General features: G+C 44.2%; 1 protein-coding gene and 1 pseudogene across 3 annotated transcripts in view; both read right to left on the reverse strand.

Moving 5' to 3' along the window:
* Prrc1 (proline rich coiled-coil 1) overlaps nucleotides 1-865 on the reverse strand; it is a 29,654-nt gene extending 28,789 nt beyond the window's left edge. For all 3 annotated transcript variants that reach the window (XM_021651568.2, XM_060377239.1, XM_060377240.1), the window contains exon 1: nucleotides 719-865. The gene's annotated coding sequence lies outside the window, so the exon portion shown is untranslated. The remainder of the gene's footprint in view (nucleotides 1-718) is intronic.
* On the reverse strand, nucleotides 267-24,602 carry LOC110557293 (serine/threonine-protein phosphatase 4 regulatory subunit 1-like; annotated as a pseudogene).

The following is a 24,602-nucleotide window of genomic DNA, read 5'->3' on the forward strand; positions in this document are numbered from 1 at the left end:
GGGTCCTCAGGCTCATCTGATCAAACCGCTCTTCGAATCTGCTTGCACCTACTTTGGTCTGCTTTTAAAAAAGAGATGGCTACTTTAAAACCGGATAATAGACTTTTGATAAACTCAGAACGTCAGAAGCTACTCCATTGAGCTTACGGATGCTGTAGGGTTGCCTCAGACACCACCACAGACTCAGGACGGAGGTCAGCAGCTTCTCATTCCCCGTGCAGAGCCCAAAATAAACTTCCCCAAACACTCAGTGCCTCAAACAGTGCTCACACAGGATCACAAAGCTGATCAACTACTCTGAAAAAAACTCTGGGACAAGAGATCTCGCCGTTTAGGAAATAAGCAATCCTGCGAATCCGGCTGAAATGGGTCCGGATTAAGGGGTCCTGCAGGGCGGCGGCGCTGGACACTGGAGGGGATCCCAGGGGAAGACTGCGTCCCACCGGGGCCGGCGGCCTGGGCAGCCTGTGCCACGTCTGCAGGCCAGGCTGGGCCGGGCGAAGGTCCGTAGACCTGGCCACCCGTGCACGCGGGGGACGGTGCGGCCCGGGGAGCCGGGATCGGGCCGGAGCGACGCCGGGATGGACCCCGCTGTGCCGGCGAGCGTCCCCGCCGCCCCGAGCCCCCGCACCCCGCCGCTCACCCGCCGGCCCGCCCACCCGGGGCTCGCCCGCGTCCCGGCGCTGCCGCGCGGGTCCCCGCCCAGGCCCGCGCTCACCTGGGTCCGAGCGAGCGCCTGCGCGGAAGCGGCACACGCGGATCGGGGTTCGGGGCCGGGTCGGGGGCTCCCGCGCGGGGATCCGGCTCACGGAGGACGAGGAGGACCGGAGGAGCGTGAGTCCCCGCGCCAAGATGGCCTCCGCGCCGCCCCGCTGCCACGTCGCCGCCACGCCCCGCCACGCCCCTCGGCCGGCCTCCGCCGCGCCGCCCCACACCCACCCAGAACCCGCCCCGGTGCGCGGCCGCCCACGTAGCTCGGTCCCTGGCAGGGCAGTGATCCCAGCGGTCCACCGAGCAGAGGATGCCTCCTGAGAGAGGTTCTGGGCACTAGAAGGGTGGCAAGGTACTTGGTACTTGCCGGTTTTCTTTTTAAGTACGGGTGAATGTACATTATCTTACAAAAAAAAAAAAAAAAAACACACAAAAAACCGACTTCCTTATCTTAACAGGCACCTGGAGCAAATGCTGTCCAATAACCCAACGACAGAGGTTTAAAAAAAAAAAATGAATGAAGTGCGAAAGGAAAAAAAAATTCACAGAAATCCTGTTTTGGATTTGAAGACCCTTTGTTCCGCAACATTCCCCTGTAGGAACCAACTGTTCTCCTTACTTTTATGTTTTTTTAATTTATTATTTTTTTATTTATTACAATTTGTTCACTTTGTATCCCAGCTGTAGCCCCTTCCTTAGTCCCCTCCCAGTCCTGCTCTTCCTTCCTCCTCTCCTTCCATGCCCCTCTCCCAGGCCACTGAGAGGGGAGGTCCTCCTCCCCTTCCATCTGACCCTACCCTATTAGGTCTCATCAGGAGTGGCTAGTTCTCTTCCTCTGTGGCCTGGTAAGGCTGTTCCCACCCAAGGGGGAGGTGATCAAAGAGTCAAGTCAGAGACAGCCTATAGACTGGGAAAGGATCTTCACCAACCCTATATCTGACAGAGGGCTAATAGAATATATAAAGAACTCAAGAAGTTAAAAAGCAACAAATCAAGTAATCCAATTAAAAATGCTAATAAAAAAACCAGAATTCTCAGTAGAGGAATATCGAATGGCAGAGAAACACTTAAAGAAATGCTCAACATCCTTAGTCATCAGGGAAACGCAAATCAAAATGACCCTGAGATTTCACCTTATGCCCATCAGAATGGCTAAAATCAAAATTCAAGTGACAATGCATGCTGGAGAGGTTGTGGAGAAAGGGGAACCCTCCTCTAATGCTGGTGGGAATGTAAACTTGTACAACCACTTTGGAATTCAGTCTGGCGCTTTCTCAAACAATTAGGAATAGTGCTACCTTAAGATCCAGCTATACCACTTCTAGGCATATATCCAAAATATGTTCAAGTACACAACAAGGACATTTGCTCAACCATGTTTGTAGCAGCCTTATTTGTAATAGCCAGAACCTGGAAACAACCCAGAAGTCCCTCAATGGAAGAATGGATACAGAAATTGTGGTGTATTTACACAATGGAATACTACTCAGCAATTAAAAGCAAGGAAATCATGGAACTTGCAGGCAAATGGTGGGATCTAGAAACAATCATCCTGAGTGAGGTATCCCAGAAGCAGAAAAACATACATGGTATATACTCACTTATAAGTGTATATTAGACATATAATATAGAATAAACATACAAAAATCTGTACACCTAAAGAAGCTAAGCAAGAAGGAGGACCCTGGGTAAATAGCTCAATCCTCATTCAGAAAGGCAAACGGGATAGACATCAGAAGAGGGGAAAAACAGGAAACAGTCCAGGAGCCTATCACAGAGGGCCTCTGAAAGACTTATTTTTATATTTAAAGGGGGAAAATATTGTCCATCGCTAACCCAGATAGATAACAAAGTCAAATAAAATAAGATGGATGAAAGGGCTTTTAACCTGCCTAGTGTTCAACATATGAAGAATCGTAGTTTTTGTTGTAGTTGGAAGTTTTCCTACAGAGACTTGTTCATAGATTTCACATTGATGCATCTTCTGAACTTGACAGCTTTAAACACTGTGCGATGCTTCCCCCAAAACTAATACTATTTAGCAGTTCCGTGACTGTGGAGCTGGCTCTGCAGCTACTGTGGGCTGTTCCCTTTGTTACCTTATCCCCTCAGAATGTGTGTAGGAGGCCTTCTGGGTTACTCTTCAGAAGGTGGTGTTTGGGGTGGTGCTGGAAGTAAGATACCATCTTCATCCCTTTGGCTCACACCCTTTATAGTTATAAGGTATGTTGATTTCTTCATTCGCTTAGCAAATATTAAGTAAGGGCTATAGTGGGCTGAGCATTGGTACTTTGGATACTGAAGTGAACAAGACAGACAAGGTCTTAATGTGTAGCTTTCCTTTAAATGGGAAAGAGCCCATGAGCTGGAAAATTAGCAAGACAATTCAAGGGTAATGTGCCATGAACCATAATTTGGGTTTACCACTTACGGTTGAGGGATGAAAACGCAAGGCTTCATGTAAGAAATGAGATTTGGGGCCGAAACTTATCACAAAACAGGCGGTGGTTATCTGGACAGAAGGAAAAAAAAATGCATGGAGTTGGGGCCTGGGGGAGGGGCATGCTGTTCCACAGAAGTCAGAGACTGGCAAGAACCAAGGACAGAGAGAGCAGGATCCTGGTCAAACCCAGGCTGTAGGCTATGGTAAATAAAGCCTATGTGTTCGATTCTGACTGAAGCAGGAAGCATGTGGATGGGTATGGACAGAGGACTGACAAGATCTTATTTCACTTTTATATCACACATGGATGGATCACCATGTGCCTGTAGCACACAGAAAGGTGAAAAGATCACCAGCAGAGGGATCCTGGTAGCCTAGAATGATGGTTGAAGGTGGTGTGTAGAGTAGACATGAAATTTGAGCCGCTCTAGCTTAGGGATGGCTCTAGCTCAGATGTCCTGAGTCTGTCCTAGCAAATGACAGCGGTTAAAGATGACAGATGTTATGCTATCACAGTCCCAAAGGGCAGGAGTCCAAAACCAACGTGTCAGCAGGGCCACTCTCTAAGCCCGGTGGGAGAATCCCTTGTGTCCCTTCTAGCTTCTGCTGGTTACTGGGTGTTTCTTAGCTTGTACCAACCTAGCTCTAGTCCTTGTCCCTGTGTTTAGGTGGCCATCTTTCATTCCATGGATGTGTGGCTCAAATCTCCTTCCCTCTCTTTAAATATATTTGTCATTTATAACAGCATTGTCTGGTGCTTTGTATTTGATTGTTAATTAATTTGCTCCCCAACGTCTGCTTGCTGTATTTTAAAAGTGCACACTCACCCCAAATTGACGTTTGTAACCTTGCCTTAAAAAAACAAACAAACAACAACAACAACAAAAAACCTGTTTGACCAATAAAAAGCTGACACACCTGGGCAGGGTAAATGGGGTAGGCATGGCTAAGTTTTGAGGGCTTTGGGGACAGGAGAGGATCCTGGGAAGGAGACAGCACAGGGTTAGTGTTGGAGGAATCAGCCCAGATGAAGAATAAGTAAGTATTTATGGAATTATGGATGGGAGGTAGCTTGGGATGGGGCTGGGAGGTAAAGGCAGGTTAGAGGGTTAGTATCTGCCCAGTCCCAGGTGATATAAAGCTGTTCTAAAATCTATCAGGTGTCTGTGTCCTTTACTGATTATAATAGCAAGTTAGACAATACCACTGTAATAATTATAGGCTAATAACAAACATTATTAGCCCTCTACCATTTATTGTCAGCAACAGGCATTACACTGAGGACCCAGCCTAAGTCCAAAGACACTTAGATCACACATACATATATCTTTAGCAGCCCAGGGGAGGGGGCTTAGTGTCACTATTCAACTGACTATATAGCAAAGAGGCAGAAATGAATGAAACACATAGGAATATTATTATTATTGTAGTTGCTTTCACCATAAGTCCCAACGAGAATCTATTTAAAGAATAAAAGACATATTTTGATTCACAGTTAAAGGGATTAGACTATCTTGTCAGGCGAGGCATGTGGCAGGAGAATGAATGCAACAGCCACGCACATTATGCCCCAATCAGGAAGCCAAGAGAAGACAGGAAGTAGGACCATGCTAAGAAAGCTCAAGGCCCTCTACAGTGACCCACTTCCTCTGGCTAGGTGTTGTCTGAACTTAGCCCCTAGCTAGAAACACATATCCTCACATACAAGCCTAAGAGGGGCATTTCACATTCATACCATGATATACGGCTTGCTTTTCTTACCCCTTTTCATTTGAACTTCTTGAGAAGTTTGTGGGGCTGATACTGTTACTCTGGAATTATAAATGTGCAAGCCAAGCCTCAGAAGAGCTGGAATTGAAACCCAGATTTCATAGATGATACCCCAAATGCTTGCTTACTTTTAGGATAGTACGGAAGTAAAATGCGTTATTAGATGGGCAAACAGTGAGGGGAATCAGCAGACAGTTATAACTTAAGGGCAAAATAATATAGCCCTGTGGTGGTTTGTTTTCTGTCAACTTCACCCAACCTGGGGATTACCTGGGGAGAGGGAACCTCAGTGAAGAATTAAGAATCAGACTGGCCTGTGGACATGTCTATGGGGCATTTTCTTAGTTAATGATTGGTGTAGAAGAGCCTAGCCCACTGTGGGTTGTAAAAGAAAGCAAACTGGATTTGTAGAAGTCTTAGGTTGTAAAAGAAAGCAAACTGAAGGGGTCTGTAAGCAGCATTCCTCAGTGGTCTCTGCTCTAGTTCCCACTCCAGTTCCCAGGTCTGAGTTCTGGCCTTGCTTTCTTCAGCAAACAGCAAAAATAAAATAAAATGAGCAATAGCCTGGAAGCCGAAATAAATCCTTTCTTCCCCAAGCTGATTTTATTACAGCAAAAGCAAACCAGGAAGACTCGCTAAAGTTGTTTCTTTTTAAAGTTAATGATAACTCTAGTTTCTCCTTGTTGGTAATCTCTAATACTATTGGAGTTCATTTGTATGCTACAATAAAGCACTATAGTTCTATAGTAGGTTTCTCTCTCTCTCTCTCTCTCTCTCTCTCTGGCTCAAAAAACTTAGACAAACAAAAACCACACCCCTACTGGAGTTTATTCTAGCCCAATTAGTTAATAAGTCTATTTTAAAATATTCTCAGGACTGTTCTTAGTGTATCCAAAATAAAAAAGTAGATGGAAGACAGTGCTGGCCAAGCATCTGCAGCACGGCTGGGAGGGAGGTCCGGGGATCCTGGTTGCAAATGATGGACTCCACCTCGAGCAATCTCATGAGCTACACAGCCATGGAGGACCCTTCAGCAGGTATGGTCAACATACAAAGGCACTTACACACAACCAAATGGATACAACATGTAAGTTGTTTTGGCAACTAAGAAAGAGTAGATCTTGCCACAAATTCTGCATGAGACACACTTGTACTGAAAAAAGTATCTGGTGTACATACTTTCACTTAGGCCACCATACACATAGACCTCAAGTAGGAATAAAAAGGTCTTAAAAGTAAAATTACATCGTTAGCTTGATTTGGGGATGAATAATTAAGCAATTTAGAACTCAAAGAAGGGCTGGAGAGATGGGTCAGAGGTTAAGAGCACTGGCTGCTCTTCCAGAGGTCCTGAGCTCAATTCCCAGCAACCACGTGGTGGCTCACGACCACTATATAATGAGACCTGGTGCCCCTTCTGGCATGCAGGTGTACATGCAGATAGACTATTGCATACATGATAGAAAAAAAAAAAAAGACAAAAACTCAAAGAAGCGTGGACATGATGCCTAAGTGGTATGTCAAAGGTTAGCTGTTGACTATGAGCGTTGGTGTTGGGATTTCAATCCAGGCCATTTGGTCAGGTCACAAAGCTGAATGTTCTATTTGCTTTTGGGGCTTTAACTCCTGGCTCACTTGCCTCCTACATGTGAATTTCCAGTGAATAATTCATGATGTTATGTTAGTGGGTCTTTTGCCTGCATGTATGACTGTGCTCGCTGTGGGTGCCTGGTGCTCCTGGAAGCCAGAAGAGGGTATCAGATCGCAGCACGTGGTCTTTGTCACAGAGCCATCAATCCAGCTGCCACAGACGGAATTTTGAAATTAAGCTTTTGTACGTTCATTCATTTTCAACTTATAGGCGCAGGGGTTGACTGCCTTTCCGATTAGAGCTATTGTTAAGGGCGGCTTTTATTCTCAAAAACATTTCAATTTGACAATTAATGGTGTGTGTGTATATATGTGTGTGTGTGTGTCCCTGTATAGGTGCACTTGTGTGTGAGTATATGTACATCTGTACATGTGTATATAAAAGCCAGGGGACAACGTTATGCTTTATTCCTTGGGAGTTGTCCCTCTTTTTCCTGACACACGCCCGCTCTCTCGCTACATTGGAGTTCACCAATCAACTAGGCTGGCTGGCTGGCTGCCAAGCCTCTGGGTTCCGCCTGCTCCTCCCAGGGTTACCAGTGCACACTGCCACGCCAGGCTGTTTTTTTGTTTTTAACATAGGTTTTGGAGACCAAACTAGGTCTTTGTGATTACAAGGCAAGCGTTTTGCAGCCTGAGTCATATCCCAGCCTCACCAGTAAATTGTATTATTTTAGCTACAAAGATGTTAAGCTGTATGTTCTGTGCAGGTGAGCTACCCTGTGAAAGTACTGATAAATGCCTGTGCTTTCTCCCACACATGTGCCCATCATTATCACAGCCGCACTCTAACCGCCATTAAAGAAAAAAACTTACTTGTCTTTATAGGATATATACTTATAAAAATTCTGTCATCCTCCGTTAGCTGTGGCTACCAGAAAATAGCCAAGAAAATCAACTTAGAGGAGAAAAGATGGTTTTTTTGTACCATGGTTTCAGAGGTTATAGTGCATTGTCTCTTAGCGCCATTGCTCCTGAGCCTAGGCTGAGGAAAAATATTATGGCAGGGAACAGACAGCCAAAGAGCCTCAACTCCAGACAGTCAAGAAGCAGGGGTAGAGGGTAGTAAGGCTCTAATATCTTATTCAAAGGCACCCTGCCCTGTCCTGCTTCTCTAACAATTGCCCCACCTCCCAATAGCAACACAGGCTGTTTGTTAACCAAATCAACTTTTAGCACATGGCTGTTGGAGGACATTTGGGATCCAAACCTAACAGACCTTTGTTTTTACAGACCCAGTCTCACCTTGCTCTCTAGACTCTTGTCGTGTGCTATAGCCTGCTCCATATTCCTCATCTCAGGCACGAGCCCCGAGGCCCTGTCCTGCATGAAACTGGAGCCATGTGTCTGACCTACTCCGAGTCTCTTCATATTTCCCTGTCTGTGTTCTGCTAGCAAGAGTCTTTCGGTCTTCAAAAACCAGCTCAGAGTATTTTTCCACCAAACCACCTTTTCATATTGTCTCATCATTGGGTGTATATACCTGTATTCCCTATTCACTTAGCAGCTGCACTTAGACTCCCACTCCATTTAACGCCGCTGAAAACTGCTCAGAGTACTCACTCAAGTAAGAGTCTAAATCTTCTAACCGCTGACTGCGTCCTCCTGTCCCAGAGTGACTTCCCTTGGGCCCCCATGTCCTCCTGATATGATGACGTAACTATCTGTTTTCTGTCTGTCTTTCACATCATGAAAAGAAGCTTCATGAGCATGTTTTTCTGTTTGGTCTTCCCACTGTATTCCCGAAGTTACTCAGCAGGCTCAGACAGTTAGTGGAGTGAGTCTGAGCACCTTGGGGAGTAGGAAGCTGCCCCAGAGTCCTGTAGTTGCTGCTCTTCTCATTCTTTCAAAGGCTCACAATTGTGACTCAGTCTAGTCACACACATGACTTCAGACACAGCTTAGTTCTTCATATTCTTCATATATATAAATTTTTTTCCCCTCAGTGTACACTAAGGCAGTTATACTTGGCCTCAGAAATGTCGTCTGTGATGGAAGTTAAGATTACTTATGTAATTCGCCGTCATAGGCTTGTGTTAACTTTTAAATGTCATAGTTCCTGGAAATATTTCAAAATGTTCACACAACCAATATTTACTGAGTAAAGCTCTTTGCCAGAAGGCAAGACCAGAAATGGCATAAAATAACTCCTTTCCTTTATTTTTTCTCTTTGTCATTGCTTTTCTAAAAATTGTATGAGATCTTTGAGAATTTCATACAATGTGTTTTGATCGTATTGACGCTCTCTCTCCAACTCTTCTCAGATCCTCTCTGCTTTCCCTTCCCACTCTGCAAGGCCAATTTGTACTTTCCAGATTCCTGGATGTGTAGCCTTCTACTGGAGCATGGTGGGTTTGTCAAGGCTCTCACTCCTAGAGAAAGCTGACCCTTCTTCTCCAACTGCCGGTAGCTCCTCAGCCCAGTAGACCTTTGTGCTCAGCTTCCCTCTCTGTGCTGGGATTGGGTCTGGCTTAGGCTCACACAGGTCTAGTGCATGTGTCACAGCTGCTGAGTTCACCTGTGCAGCTGCCCTGCTGTGTTGGTAAGACTCGGTTTACCCGTAATTATCAACTGGATAGGACCCTTTCCCTCTTTGTGACCCCGTCTTCTACAATGATCCCCGAGCCTTTAGAGGAAGCAGTTTGCCTGCTCCATTCAAGGCTAAACCTTCTACTCGTACTTATCTGAAAAGCCGCCTCCCTTTTGGCTAGATTCCATAGTGCTGGCAGGTGCTTTGCAAGCTACCAGAGGAGAAATGGAATCCTAAGTCATATCCAGCTGTGAGTCCTGTGAGCTACAATAAGGACTGATAGGGAAAGGCGCACCCCCATTAATGTAATAGAGGCATGGATGGCATAGAAATAACCAATCTTTCTGATTGGATGGGACTCATACCTGGCACCACCAGCCAACCAAAATTCCAGGGCTAGACAGGTCACAGATTGCAGGAGAGAGCCTACTACCATTATTTTGTTAGGACAGAATCTAGTGCTACTCTTACTCTAAGTGGACATTGTATTAAAATAAACTTCAAATGACTTACACCTATAGACTAAGGAATCTCCCAGCCCTTAGCAGAGAACCTTTTGTTTGCAGTAGATGATTGTCATCGCAGAGACCTACAGCTAGTAAAGGTGCAGAGAATTAGAAGACTGCAGAATAACCAGCCCTACTTTCTTTCCTGAAGAAGGTGATGTGCAGTTGGACAGGTGTTTGCTCAAAGCATGAAAACACTGGCGCTATCACAGACCTGTGCACAAGTGTGAGAGCACAAACTGTGTGTGGCATGGCTATCGTGTGTAAAGAACCCTTGGCCTTTTTAACATGGCTCTGGAAGAAGAGTAATTGCAGTTGGCAGTCAGGAGAGGGGGCAAGTGGGAGTTCTGCTTCCTCGCCATGTTTACTCATGCAGGATTACTTTCCTGCAAGATCCTTCATTATCTTGCATGTGGAATGATGTGCCAATTCTTCTTCCATCTGATTACTATTTTCTCTTACAAAATGTGTTATTTGCTTCTAGGTTCTTCCTATTTGAGAAGGGCCATTTCTTATGGCTATCATGAGAGGCATCTTTACCAACGGCAAATCTGACCCATTTTATTCCTGCTGTCTAACAGCACACATGAGAAACAATACCAGGACTAATATCACATTCTTCCAGCAGAGAAGGGAGAGAGCCAGCCTATAATCAGCAAACCACAAGCCTCTGAGATTGCGGGAATCACAGTACGTCTCCCACCATGGCTCTCATTACCGTCTTTCTCCTTGCACCCAACCCCAACTACCACAGTGCAGACTCTTGGTTTGTGCACAGAGTTTGTAGAGCCAGAGGAAATGTCAGGTGTTATTCCTCAGGATCTGTGGGTTTTTTTTTTTTTTTTTTTTTTTTTTTTTGAGACAGAGTTTCTCACTGGCCTGAAACTAACCAAACAGGCTACTAGGCTAGGCTGTCTGGCCAGCAAGCCCCCAGGGATCTGCTTCTCTCCATGCCTACAAATGCACATCACCACATGTGATGTTCTCTTCCCACCCCACCGTGTGTGTGTGTGTGTGTGTGTGTGTGTGTGTGTGTGTGTGTGTTTTATACACAGACCTGAGGTTTATTTTCAGTGTCTTCTTCTATTGCCCACCATCTTATATTTTGAGAGAGACTCTCTCACTGATCCCACAGCTCAACAATTGACTACATGGGCTGGGAATCTGCCTTCCTCTGCCCTCTTAGCACTTAAGTACATGCCACCATGCTCAGCTTTTCACACAGATCCTGGGGATTTGAACTTGGGTCCCCACGCTTGTACAAGAGATACTTTATCCACTGAGTCACACAGCTGGCTTTCTGTGTGAGTTCTGGTGGCTAAACTCAAATTGTCATGCTTGCAAGACCAGCACTTTATCAGAAGAGCCATCTCTGGGTCCAACGGGACATGGCTTTTAAAGATTGTCAGTCTCAACACAATCCCTACTGACAGGCAGGAGACAGAATCAGCTATTACAACTTCTGTACCTGTCTGCCTGACTCAGGATCTTCCCAAGTGCAAACAGTTGGAAGATAAATTTGTCACTTTATTCATGAAGCTGTTTTCAGATTTTGCCTTTTCTATTTCATCAATAGTATCATCCAGCAATAAGAAATAAGTCCTGACGGCTGTTCCTCCTCAACCAACTCCATTAATCAAACCCCCAAGCATGCTGGAGCTCTCTATTGCCTCTTCCATCATGACTTCGCCACTGTTCTGGTACTAGTTTAAGTGACAAGGCTGAAATGACACAGACTTGGATTTCTACACACAGCCACCATTTTAATCAGATGACCCTTGCTTTCTTCCACCCCCCTAATAGGACAATAAAGTTGAACTCCTTTAGCTTTGATTTGCCATTGCACTGATGATACAGGGTTTTTAAGAGCAATAGACTTTTCCTAGCCCGGTTGTGCCTGACCCAAGAACCTACCGTGCCACAAACTCACAGACACCAAAGGTCCAACTGGGACAGTGGCTCTTAGTTTTCTGTATCTGTCTTAGTTTTTTTTTTTTGTTTTGTTTTGTTTTGTTTTTTTCTGTGAGGAGACACTATGACCAAAACAACTCTTATATAGAAAAACCCTTCATTGGGGCTGGCTTACAGTTCAGAGATTTAGTCCATTATCATGGAGGGAAGCATGATAGCATGTAGGCAAGATATGGTGTTGGAGAATGAGCTAAGAGTTCTACATCTGGATCCACAGGCAGAGGAAAGGCCTGGACTGCACTTCTGAGACCTCACATCCCATCCTCAGTGACACGCTTCCTCCAACAAAGCCACACCTACTCCAACAAAGCCATACATACTAATAGTGCCACCCGCTATGGACCTAAAGGGGACATTTATATTCAGTCCACTACATCATACCAAAGAAGATTAATGATGGGAACACTTGGGGGCAAGTAAAACCCCAACCAGGGAGATGATCATGCACTATCCATTAGATGTCTAGCTTATTAGGGGGAGTTGAAGCCACATCTGTACATCTCTGACTCCAGCTTTGGCCTTGACTAGTTGTTAGTCACTGGCTGGTATTGCCACCCTAACCTTCAAGGGTGGCAATTTCTGTCCTCACATTCACATTACCAGTGACAGCTACAAGCTTTCACCATGGCAGTTTATCCAATCACAGCCACCCTGTGCAGGCTTTTGGTTACCTCCTATGCAGCTGCTTGTCTTTGGGGTAGTCTGAGGTGTTCTCCTAGGTGACAGCACCTTGCTAGAAGTCAACCATACAACTTTCTCTGTATTGGAAGCAAGGTACTAAAAGCAAGAACATCAGCAAGAGTGATATAGCTTTGGATATACGTTCATTCATTTTCAACTTATAGGCATAGGGGTTGACTGCCTTTCTGATTAGAGCTATTGTTACGGGCGGCTATCTTTTATTCTCAAAAAAGGAATGAACGTACAAAAGCTTAATTTCAAAATTCCGTCTGTGGCAGCTGAATTGATGGCTCAGTGATGAAGACCATGTGCTGCAGTTCTAGGGGATCTGAGACCCTCTTCTGGCTTCCGGGAGCACCAGGCACCCACAGCGAGCACAGACATACATGCAGGCAAAAGACCCGCTAACATCATGAATTATTCACCTGAAATTCATAGGTAGGAGGCAGGTGAGCCAGGAGTTAACCCACTCAAGGGTTGGGGCATGGCTGCTAGCCAGCCTGCTGTCACTAGCCTAGAGCCTTGTCCTGCTTCTTATTTGTTTAGTTTGTTTATCTCATACCCAGCTACAAGCCCTCTTTATCTTCCTCAGTGTTTTGAACTCTGCCTTTTTAACCCTTAATCTCTTTATGGAAGCCAGCCTGTGTTTTCACTATGAACAACGAGCTGTTTCCACTGTGGGCCTCTTCCCTTACTGCCTACAGAAATCCAGCTACCACATTGTCAGTATGGGCTCATTCAACCCCAATGCATACCTTTTGCTATCCCCTTACCTAAAGCCTGATATCAACCTTATGTGCTTCCAATATTTTCAGTTCCTCACAACTTTGTGTATATGGGGCCTACTCTCCTTTAAAGACTCGCTTCCTCATTGCTCTTCCTAAAGCCTTTTTATTGTCTCTGCCTGACAAGCACATTGGTTCCATTGAGAATTTCTAGCTACACTTGAGTAGCATGTAAATTAGGTATATATTGCTATAAAGTACAATTACTTTGCTTCCCTACAGAATGGCAGAATTCCATAATAGCCAGAATCATTTTCCCCTAAATTTCTTTACTATCTACTGTGATATTTTGTGCTCAACAGACACACTCCTGAAAATGACTCCTAGAAAAGGAGCTCAAGCTCCCATTTGGTTCCTATTAACTAAGTGATCATCTGCAAACAGGTTAAGTTCAAAACAAGCTGATGTTTTTAAATTTAAAAGTTTGTATACTCCATATTCAAAGAAAGACATGAGGGAGGGCTCTCTGGGCATGGTCCTAACTTGTGAACAAATCGTCGATGGGTGACCTAATGGATCAGTAACAACTTGGCAACTCACTTTAGCAGGCCTTAAACACGGGCTCTGGGGGCCAGCACTATGTTTCAGCACAGAGCTCACTGTGAGGACTGTGAGCTCACCAGTGTGGTCCGTGCAACTGTGCACGTCCCGTCATGGAAGGCCCTACCACTTGGCATAACACTCTATTTTTACCATCTTGATATTTCTATTTTAAAAAAGGAACCTCCTACATTTTCTTATTTTCTCTTAAATTTGAGAAATCATGTATAAAGATGCTCAAACATGTTTTTATATGATCTGGTGTGAACGTAACTTTTCAGTTCCTTTGAGAAAATACTAAGGAGTCGTCATAGCAGCAAGGCAAAAGGTACATTTAGTTTCATTAAAAGAAAACCTCCTAAACTGTTGACCAAAGTGGCTGGGACATGTCACCTTCCTGCTGGCCTTGTCTGAGGACCTCTATGGCTCTCTGTCTTCATCAGCATCTGATGCTTCACGCTAGCAGGCTTGACTTTAAGCTATAGGTGTACAGAGCTGTCACACTGTTGTAATTTGCAAACCTCTAATAACATTTGGTGTTGAACATTATCTAATATGTGGATTTGCCGCCTGTATATCTTCTCTGGCAATGTATCTTCAGGATTAATGCCCATTTACAAAACAAAACACCCTTTCTTTTCCTTTGCAAGGTCATACATTTAAACAATGCACCTTGAGCATATCTACCTCCAACTTTCTTTTCCTCCAACATGTCCTCTGGCCTCACCTTTATTTTCCTTTGGTGTAACCTGCTGGCTCCAATTAGTACTGTCTGTTCATATGTGGACTGCTCTTTTTAGCTGGATCTTATATAGTTCTTAGGCAGGTAACCAATAGCTGCAGTGAGTTCATGTGTGCAAGGACAGGGTATGTCCAGAAGACAGCATTATACAGCAATCCTTCCCACCTCCTATCTCTGTTCCTTCCACCCCCTCTTCTTGATGTTCCCTGAGCTGGGAGGTGGGGGAGGGGGCACGCAAAGGATATTTTGATGCACTACCCATTTTGACTTTGATAACTGTTGGGGGATAATTCATTAGATTAGAAGTAGCCTGGTGGTGGCAAGAGGCAGGAAGATCTTTGTAAGTTTTAGTCTGGCCTGGTCTACAGTGTGAGTTCCAGGACAGTCAAGGCTACACAGAGAAACCCTGTCTTTAAAAACCAAAATCAAGAGAAGAAGAAGAAGAAGAAGAAGAAGAAGGAGGAGGAGGAGGAGGAGGAGGAGGAGGAGGAGGAGGAGGAGGAGGAGAAGAAGAAGAAGAAGAAGAAGAAGAAGAAGAAGAAGAAGAAGAAGAAGAAGAAGAAGAAGAAGAAGAAGGAGAAGAAGGAGAAGAAGGAGAAGAAGGAGAAGAAGAAGAAATAAGATATAAGATTAGCAGTGTGGGTGACATGGTTTCAAATGTCTTTAATCTCAGAACTGAGGAGGCAGAGGCAGGCATATCTCTATGAGCCTCAGTCAAGCCTGAGCTACATAGTGAGACCCTGTCTCAAAAGAAAAACAAAAAAAAACAAAAAAAAAAACAGCAAAAAACAAAAACCATAAAGAAATGAATAAGGAAAAGAAAGAAAAAGGAAAAAAAGTAAAAAAAGTAGAAGATGGCAGAGAAGGAGTATTAGACTGAATCTGAAAAGAAAACAAAATCAAGATGGGAAGTAACTAGGAAGCTAGGAAGGGAAAGTGGGGACATTATTAGGATTCACAGACTCTAGAAATTGAAGTTATATTTAGGAAGTAAAGAGAAGAGGGGATAAGGTTGAGAGTAAGGAGAAAGGCTGTAGGAAGTGTGTGAGTGCAAGCGTAGGAGATGCGGCTGAAGGGTACAGGAGTGACTGCGTTGGCGTGGACATGCAGAGTGGACACACCCAGCACTCTAAACCCCACCTGACCAGCATGCAAACAAAAGCTAAACCGTCATGAGATACACAGGAGTAGAGGCTGTTAACCGAAAATCAAGGTTAAAAAAAAATTCGTGGGGAAGTTTTGTGCTGGGTTCTCAGACCCCTCTGGCTCTAGCAGGCTCCATACCTTTCAGTGTGTTGTCTCTTATTATCTGAAAGGTGAGACTCGTGGGCACAAAATTACTCCCAACAGCCTGTTGGGCATCTCTTAGCATCCATGAAATAAGTATCGGTGGCTGCTCTCATTTGTGATATTGTCAGCTGGTGTCTTCTTTCATTCTTAACTAGGTATTTATCACTTTATTGATATTTTCAAAGGAGTGAGGTTTGGATTTATACATTTTCTTTATTGATATTTTAAATGTTAATGATTTCTGGCTTTTAGCATTTATCTTTCCACTTGAAGTTAATTTGCTCTTATTTTTCTATTTTCTTAATTTTGAAGCTTAGGTTATTGATTTTTGGATCTTTCCTCTGATGCACATGTGCAAAGCTATGAATTTCTCCTAAAGTGAAGTGTTTGCCAGCACCCACATGTTTTGACAAGTTTTATTCTCAATCATTTACCTTTTTTAAAAATTTCTAGATATCTTTCTGCTACTAGTATCTAGTTTAATTTCACTGTGGCATAAAAGAATAGTTTTGAAAGACATCTATATTTATTTAGTGTGTTTGTGTGAGAGAGTATGTATATGCTGAGGCCAAAGACAGTGTCATATTTCCTGCACCTGGAGATGTAAGCAGCTGTGAGCCACCGGACATGAGTGCTGGGAACCAAACTCAGGTCTCGGCAAGAGCAACAAGTACTCTCAACTGCAGAGCTGTCTCTCCAGCCCCAAGCATTTGCTTTTTAAGATCTCCTTTTCTGAGATAAAAAAAAAAAAAGACAACCAAGGCGTAAAACAAGCTTCTGAGGACCAGTAGATTATAAAGAGTGTTAACCCGTGTCTTTTAGATATTAAGATGTTTTCATTATTTAAAGATATTTTTAAGTCTAGGTGCTCAAATCACTTCCCATTAAATGTCACATCACCCATTTCCAGGTCACTGCGTGTGAATACCTCTGGGCACTTCTTATCAATAATGTATGTTTCATTAAAAAGAAAATTTCCTTTTCTGAAAGTTCCCTAAGGTGCTCTGTATGGCCCATAATAGGCTTGGTTTTGGCAACTGTTCTGTGCAAGCTTGAGAAGAATCCATATTCTGCTGTCATTGAAACATAAATGTCTATACATGTCAATTAGATTCAGCCGACTGATGATGGTTCTTCAGCTCAGCTGTGTCATTAATGATTTTCTCTTCTCTGGATCTGCCAGTTACTGAGAGAGGAAGACTGAAATCTCTAATTAGAATGACCGGTTCACTTACTTCTGTCCAAAGTGCTGTGTGACCTGGGTTCATGTGCGTTGATGTGTTGCTGGCTCATGCACATTAGGGACTGCGGTATCATTCTGGATACATAATTCCTTTACCAATTTGCAATATTCCACTTTTCTCTGATAACGTCCCGATGTCTGAGTTCTTCCTTGTATGACATTAATATAGCTGCTCCAGATATGGTTTATATTAGCATGCTGTATACTTCTTCATCCTGTCACAAGCGTGCCTTAAAGATATCGAAGGTTCCTTTGCAGAACACTGCAACTGAGTAAATGCCACAGCAGAGCAAGCAACATGAATTTCTTTGTTTCTCATCACATATAAAACTTATGCATACAATCTGCAATAGAATGATGTTTAAAACAATGTACAAAGTGCAATGCACTTTGATAGGTGTCTTTGTAACTCCATGCTGCTTAATTACCTGCAGTAGAGCATCTATCAAAACTGGAGCCAATCTTCTCAACTAAGCGTATACAATCATCTAAGTCCTTTGCTGTCATTAGAATAATGTTCATAGCATGTCCTCCAAGAGCACATTTCAAGTGATGGCTTTCTTTGCTCATGAGTAAGAAACATCTCCTCACTCAGTGGTCATTTTTCCTGGGCTTGAGCAGTTCAGTTCTATCTTTAGGCACTGGTTCCATGACCATTCTAATAGCACAAAATAATGTACAGAGTGCAGAGAATCTTATGGAAGAGGGAGAGATAGAAAGACCTTGAGGGGACAGGAGCTCCACAAAGAGACTAACAGAACCAAAAATTTGGGCCCAGGGGGACCTGCAGAGACCAATACTCTAACCAAGAACCATGAATGGAGAGGACCTAGAACCCCGGCTCAGATGTAGCCCATAGACAGCTCAGTCTCCAAGTGGGTACCCTAGTAAGTGGAGCAGGAGCTGTCTCTGACATGAACTCAGTGGCTGGCTCTTTGATCAACTCTCCCTGAAGGGGGGCAGCCTTGCCAGGCCACAGAGGAAGACAATGCAGACAGTCTTGATGAGACCTGATAGCCTAGGGTCAGAAGGAAGGGGAGGAGGACCTCCCCTATCAATGGACTAGGATAGGAGCATAGGGGAAGAAGGGGAATGGAGGGTGAGACTGGGAGGAGATGAGGGAGGAAGCTACAGAGAGGGTACAAAGTGAATAAATTGTAATAAAGAATAAATAAATAAATAATTAAAAAGTCTGCCCTCACCAGGGCAGCACCTGTGCAGTACAGGAAGAAAAGATTGCACCTGAGAGCTGACTGTGAATCAAGTTGAAATACTCTTTACATATACTATTCATGACAAGAAACTTCCCTCAGGAGAGGAGGACCTCCCCTATCTGTGGACTTGGAAAGGGACAGAGAGGAGATGAGGGAGGGAGGGTGGGATTGGGAGCGAATGAGGGAGGGGCTACGGCTGGAATACAAAGTAAATAACCTGTGATTAATATCTAAAAAATAAAAATAAAAAATAAAGTAAAAAAACCAGAAATTTCCTTCAGATCATGACCAGGATGAAAAAAAAAAGTAGAGAGAGATTCTGCAAACATTGTGTAAATGTGTGAAGCAATGTGCTACATTAGGAGTCAAAATCAGAGCCTATTTAGTGTTAACATCAAGCCCTTAGGATAAAAATTTTAAAACCCTCTTTTACCATGTAGCGACACCAAAAACTATTTTCTATGAGGGCTGGGATGGTCAGCTATGGTGCTGAACAGACTCTGCACATGGAATGAATGCTTAAACTAATACAGAAGTGTTTTTCCCCCCATCCATTGCACATCAGCCTTTTGGCCATAAGTATGCTGTTTATTAGTCATTGAATAAAACCCGGAGAAAACAATGCAAGTCTCTAGGAAACTCATCCTTTTCAAAGAGAAAATGCTCTTCCAGTTCAGGCTTCATTCAGCCAGGAAGATGAGTTGCAGCTTTGGTGACTATTGTAATCCTCTGAAAAAGTACTTTCTCTCACAGCAAGATACGATACTAGTACTTTATAGACTGTTTTTTTGTTTGCTTGTTTGTTTTTTGTTTTGTTTTGGGGGGGTTGTTTTGTTTTGTTTTGTTTTGTTTTGTTTGACTCATAAAACCCCTAAACATCTGGGTAGCAAATAGCACCCCTAATGGAGGGCAAGAGGTAGGTCCTCTCACATCTGTCCCACATCTGGGTCAGAGCAGTCAAACCTTAGCTCTTGCAGAAGCAGAAAGAACACCTTGGACCATGCTTTCCAATAGGATGAGGAAGCAGTGCTCATCGCATCTTCAGAGGTTTTGGGACTGGATGGGTGGATGCTTGCAAAGTACTTGTCATCACTGGGGTGTCATAGCGGTCTGTTTCAGGGCCTCTTCATGACAGTTAGCAGAAGCTAAGTGGTATTCTTTTTTTCCAGTAGCTTGAGCTGGAAGTTTATGGTTTCTTTGGAAACTCAGTTGTGTCGTGTGAATGTGGTTTTTGTCTTGCTCCCAAGTGTGGGATGGGGGAATGTGCCCTGCCCCTTTGAGGAAAACAGCCTCTGTGAAAAGGCGCATGATGTCTGTCAGCTGGAAACTACCTTGTACGAGGGGCGTGGTTTTCGTGAGCTGGAAAACAAACCTCGTGTGGACACTGAGAAGGGATAAATAGAAGCCCACAGACAGCGAGACAATGCCTTTTGCATTGCTGCGCTTTGCTATGGTTTGCAGCCTCCGCCGGACTTCGAAGAGGGAAATGTTTGAAAAGAGAACTGCTTGTGCTGCTTTGGTGGAGTTCTGCCACTTCCACGTACTTGTGCTGCTTGGGCAGAGTCTTGCCACCTCTACTTAATTGTTTCACTGCACCTGATGAGTCTTGCTGCTGCTACTTGGATGTTGACTAGACTGCTGGTATCCTGACAACCGAGTTTGGTAATCCTCAAAGAACCCAAAGACTCTCATCAGCAGGAAGTAGGTAAAAGAGGCCTATAGTCCCTTTCCCTAGGGAGGAAGAGGTGTTTAAGAACCTTCAATAAAATAGGTGCTTCAAAAATCTAAAGCCTACAGTAGCATCTGTTGGAATCATTTTGTGAGTAGCACTTTTGATATTTGGAACTCCTTCATTTGCCAAAGCAAGCTAATGTGGTGTCAGGTGCACAGCAACCGGTCTATGGGAAGACACCTCATCAGTGACAGTCTGGGTGGAAAGCGGCAAGGGCCGCTGCTCTGTCGGACCATTGTCCAAACCATCATACGGTGAACAGAACCCTGGGTAACAACTTAGGAGGCAGGGATTTTAGTTTCTCCGTAATAAGCCAGAATTCCAGGTACATGGAAACTCAAACAAAAATAATACCCAAATAAAAGCATGCACCCACATGCGCACACATGCAAACACACACTGCATGTGTTACGTTAAGTACCATTCAATGCTTCAGTACATTAGATAAACATTGTACCATATTTCAATCAAGGGAGGTTTTATGGCTACTCAAAATGTTGTGGTTTTTTTTCTTTTTAATTTTTTTTTTTTTTGTGTGATAAAAGAAGCCATAATCTTTCTTTTTATTTTTGTGTTATATAGGGCTTAGTTCCCTAGTTGACTACCTCCCTATTCTATTTAGGTCATTTAAGCTGGCTGAGACTGGCCTTGAACTCATGATCCTGCCTTTCGATGCTGAGGTTGCAGGTGTGTGCCAGCATGCTTGGCTTCCATTGCAGTATTAAACTTCTCTGCAGAAACTCAAGGCAGCCAGTCTGCACCTTTGTTTCCAACTCGAATTAAGAAAATCATGAACGTGTTTATGAATACCTATCCTGAGGTCATTGGGGTCTTTTAAAAATCCATTAAAAACTAGAACCAGATCTGCAGCTGTCATCTGGTCTCCAAGATTAACTGGAAGCTTGTGGATGAAGAATACTAAAGTTCTTTGCACTTGCCACCACATGTCTGATGCTGTAGAGTTGTAAATATGTCTTTGGCAGTGCCAATTCTGCCTGTGGAGTGTTAGGACCACACCTGGAAGGCTTCACGCCCAATGCATAGCAATCGCGACATCAACTGTGCTCAAAAGGGATTGGTCCTTGTGAAGTACTGATCGTAAAGCTTGTGGTTTGACACCTTGCACTTCAGATCTCTCCTCATTGGGGTTACAGCCAATACTGGTGCTCATATCCATCTCTTCATGGACATGGTGAGGAGTGGCATCCAAATTCTCAGCAGCAGCACTAACTAAAAGCACGGGGTCTTCTTGGTTTGGTACAGTCTGGTAGCTCACTTATAGCCAGCACATCTTGCATCTCACTCCCCTGTTCTATGCCACCTACCACTTTATGAACATTCAGGCTAGAAGCAGTTTAGCTGACAGGGCTCCAACCTGTTCTTTAGTGTCTGCCTCATCCAGGTGGGGCTCCAGGTTCTCTGTCCCCTCTTCAAGTTCCTTCCAGGTGGCCACGGTGATTTTAGGAGAGCCCTGTATGAGGACTCCAGGTGCTTCTGCTCATTCTGGGAGGATTCTGTCCTCAGAGTCCTATTTGAGCTCTATGTCAATATCTATTTCAGGTAGACAAGTCCCTTCAAAAACGGAGGGGACTGAACCATCCCTGATTAACAGAGCCAAATGTGGTGAGCTGGTGCCAACCTCAGGTAGGAACATAGACATGTGCTAGTGGGCATTTTTTAAATCATTCTCATTAGTGGCTGCTGCCTGAAGAGACTTAGAGGACAAAGTACAGAGTAAGGAGCTGTCTATTGGAGCATCTATGTCCCCTGGAGAGTTCCCAGCTGTCATAGAAGCACAGTCTGGCACCAGAATGAAGGACACTGAGGTCTGGAGGAGCAGCCTCTGGCTTAATCAGTCCTTCTACATCGTGTGATGCTATTTTTGTCTCTGCTGATGAATCTTCTGACTTTTACTAAAAGGATATATGAAAGACACCCTCACAGACAAACAAACAAATGAAAAGGGCTGTTTGGTTAACCCAACCTGAAGGATCACCGATCAAGGTAATAAGTAGCAGTCTTAGTTACTTTTCTGTTGTGGTGATAAGGCATCATGGCCAAGGCAACGTATAGAAAGAATCATTTCTTTGGAGCTCATGGTTTCAAAAGGTGAGTCCATGGTCATCATGATGGGGTACATAGAAGCAAGCAGGCTGGCAGGGCACTGGAGCCGTAGCTATAAGCTTACATCTGATCCACAAGCAAGAGGCAGAGAGGAAGAGAGGGAGGAAGAGAGGGAAGAAGGGAGAAAGAGAGAAAGAGAAGAAAGATGGGGGAGAGAGGAGAGGAGAGGACACACACATAAAGAGAGAGAATAAGAATAGGAATGGCTTTGATTTTTGAAACCTCAGAGCTGATCCCCAGGGACACACATCCTCCAACAAGGCTACCCCTTCTAATCCTTCCCAAACAGTTCCAGCTGCAGCAACAAACACTCAAATATATGAGCCCATGGTGAATTCAATTACCACAACAGTGCTGATAACTTCATTCACTGGATTTCATCACGTGTTACATCGGATTTCATCACGTTACACATCAGACAGCCATGAAACACTCAGCATAGGCCTTTCGGACTCCCCACATATTATCAGAACTGGAAAAACTTGGGCAGCAGCATTTCCTTGGTAGCTTGCCTGCCAACTCCCCTAATATGATCAAAATTGGCAGCGCAGACTTTTCAAACATGAAACATTCTACAGTCACAGCACATCTCACAAACGGGAGGATAAGAAACTCTGTAATGTCCACAACCATGGGAGCCATCTTACACATTACAGCCACAGCTTCTGTCTTCATGCTGTCATTGCTATCTAGGGGGACATGGCACACTTTGGCCTCCACCTCGAATCACTCCATCAGCTCCTGCTCTAGCAGAGCTAGCAAAGCTGCCTTACCGGTTTTCCTCACCTGATCGTTCTGATCTTCAAGTTAATTCTAACCATAAATATTTGGAGAAGCATATGGTGTTGAAGGCCAAGTCTCCTGACAAAACAGTGAAGTGCTCTGAATCATCAAAGCTGCTGGTTCTTTTCAAGACAGCGATGCAGTCTCTTTCATCATGGCAGCCTTCCCTCAGAATATCCAGCAAGCTCTAGGCCATCATTTGTCTGTTAAGTACATGCTCAGTTGTGACATACTTTTCCAGCTTCCCAAATAGTGCCAACATTTCATTGTGTGAGATGAATTCCAGAGGTATCCTCCAGCAGGTTCTCCTAGAGTGGAAAGAGGCGTGCCACCTTGCACTTGCTCAAAGTAATGGATGCTCACAGAGGGCCTCTCGACTCCCAAGCTTCAGTTCTAACTGTGGTCCTCTCACTATTTCCACCACATCTACAGAGACTTGCTCCACTGAAGTCTTGAAATCCTTGAACTCATCTTTGAATGTTGGTATCAACTTCTTCCAAAGTACTGCTGATGTTGATATTTTGACTTTCTGTAAATCACACATATTATTATTGGCAACTATAATGGTGAACTTTCCCAAGTTTTCAACTTATTCTGACCGTATCCATCAGAGAACTATCTATGCTACTGTGGCCTTGCAAAATTTCTTATAATAAGACTTGCCACCTGTAGTGGTGAAGTACTCAAGAGACAGAGGCAGGAGACCATGGGAAGCTTGAAGTCAGCCAAGCTCTTCAGAAAAGACCCTGTCTCAGCAAGCAAGCAAACAAGATGTGTGTGTGTGTCTGTGTCTGTGTGTGTATACAAATACACACATATATCACTCTAAAATCAGAATTCATATGTACACACATATATACATATATTATATAGATATATCACTCTCAAATCAGAATGATGTCATGATTATGGGCAGCAGAATGGGTGTGTCACAGCTATAGAAACAACAGTGGTCTCATTGTACATCTTTCTCAGAGCTTTGTAGTGACCAAGCACTTTCTCTGTGGGTATCTTGATTCATCTTCCACACAGGCACTTGTGTTCTGCTTTGCTCTCCCTTTTAAATCATGTTTTGTACATGCTGACAATGTGTTTTGATCATTGTCAACCTCCAACCTCCATTCCCTCCACTCCAGTTCCTCTCCCATCCTTCTGACCACTATTCTCTTCCAATTTCATGTGTTCTTCTTTCTCCCCATTGAATCTGCTCAGGGTTGCCAGTGTGTGTGTGTGTGGATGTAGCATGGATATGCCTCTCAGGAGAAGCTTGCTCTCCCTCTCCCAGCAGCCAGTAGTTTCCCATAGCTCCTCAGCTGGGGTGGAGCTTCATGACCACATCCCCACTCTATGCTGAGATCTTTGTCTGGTTTGAGCTCGTGCTCCAGTAGTGATACCCACTGTGAATTCATATGTGTAACTGCCTTGTTTTTGTCCCCAAAACACTGTTTAATTGTAGTCATCCACCACCTCTGGCTCTTATGATCTTTCTGCTCCTTGTATGGGATGATCCATGAACCTCTGGAGGAGGGCTGTGATATAGCCATCCCTTTAGGGCTGAGCAGTCCACGGTCTCATTCTCCACACCTTGACCAGTTTCATTTGACTCTCTCCCTCTTTTTTTTTTTCTCAAGAGTAAACCAGCCAAGCTGCTGAGAGCCACTCAGACAACACAAGCCATGAAGAAGGCTGAGATGGGCCCAGCTGCCTGAGAGAAGCCCAGAAGCAGGGCTGTCTGGAAGAGGCTTAGGCCTACGGAGTCATTTGGAAAGGACACTCTCCACCATGTCGAGCTGCCCACGTGCTGTGCAGCGCACTCCAGGTTCCCAGCTTTGGGGAGCTGCCACCAGTGCTGGGGTGGGCTTTGGCGGTGCAGCTGTCCGTGGTCAT

This window comes from Meriones unguiculatus, chromosome 2 (assembly GCF_030254825.1).
Source record: "Meriones unguiculatus strain TT.TT164.6M chromosome 2, Bangor_MerUng_6.1, whole genome shotgun sequence".
Classification (NCBI taxonomy): Eukaryota; Metazoa; Chordata; class Mammalia; order Rodentia; family Muridae; genus Meriones; species Meriones unguiculatus.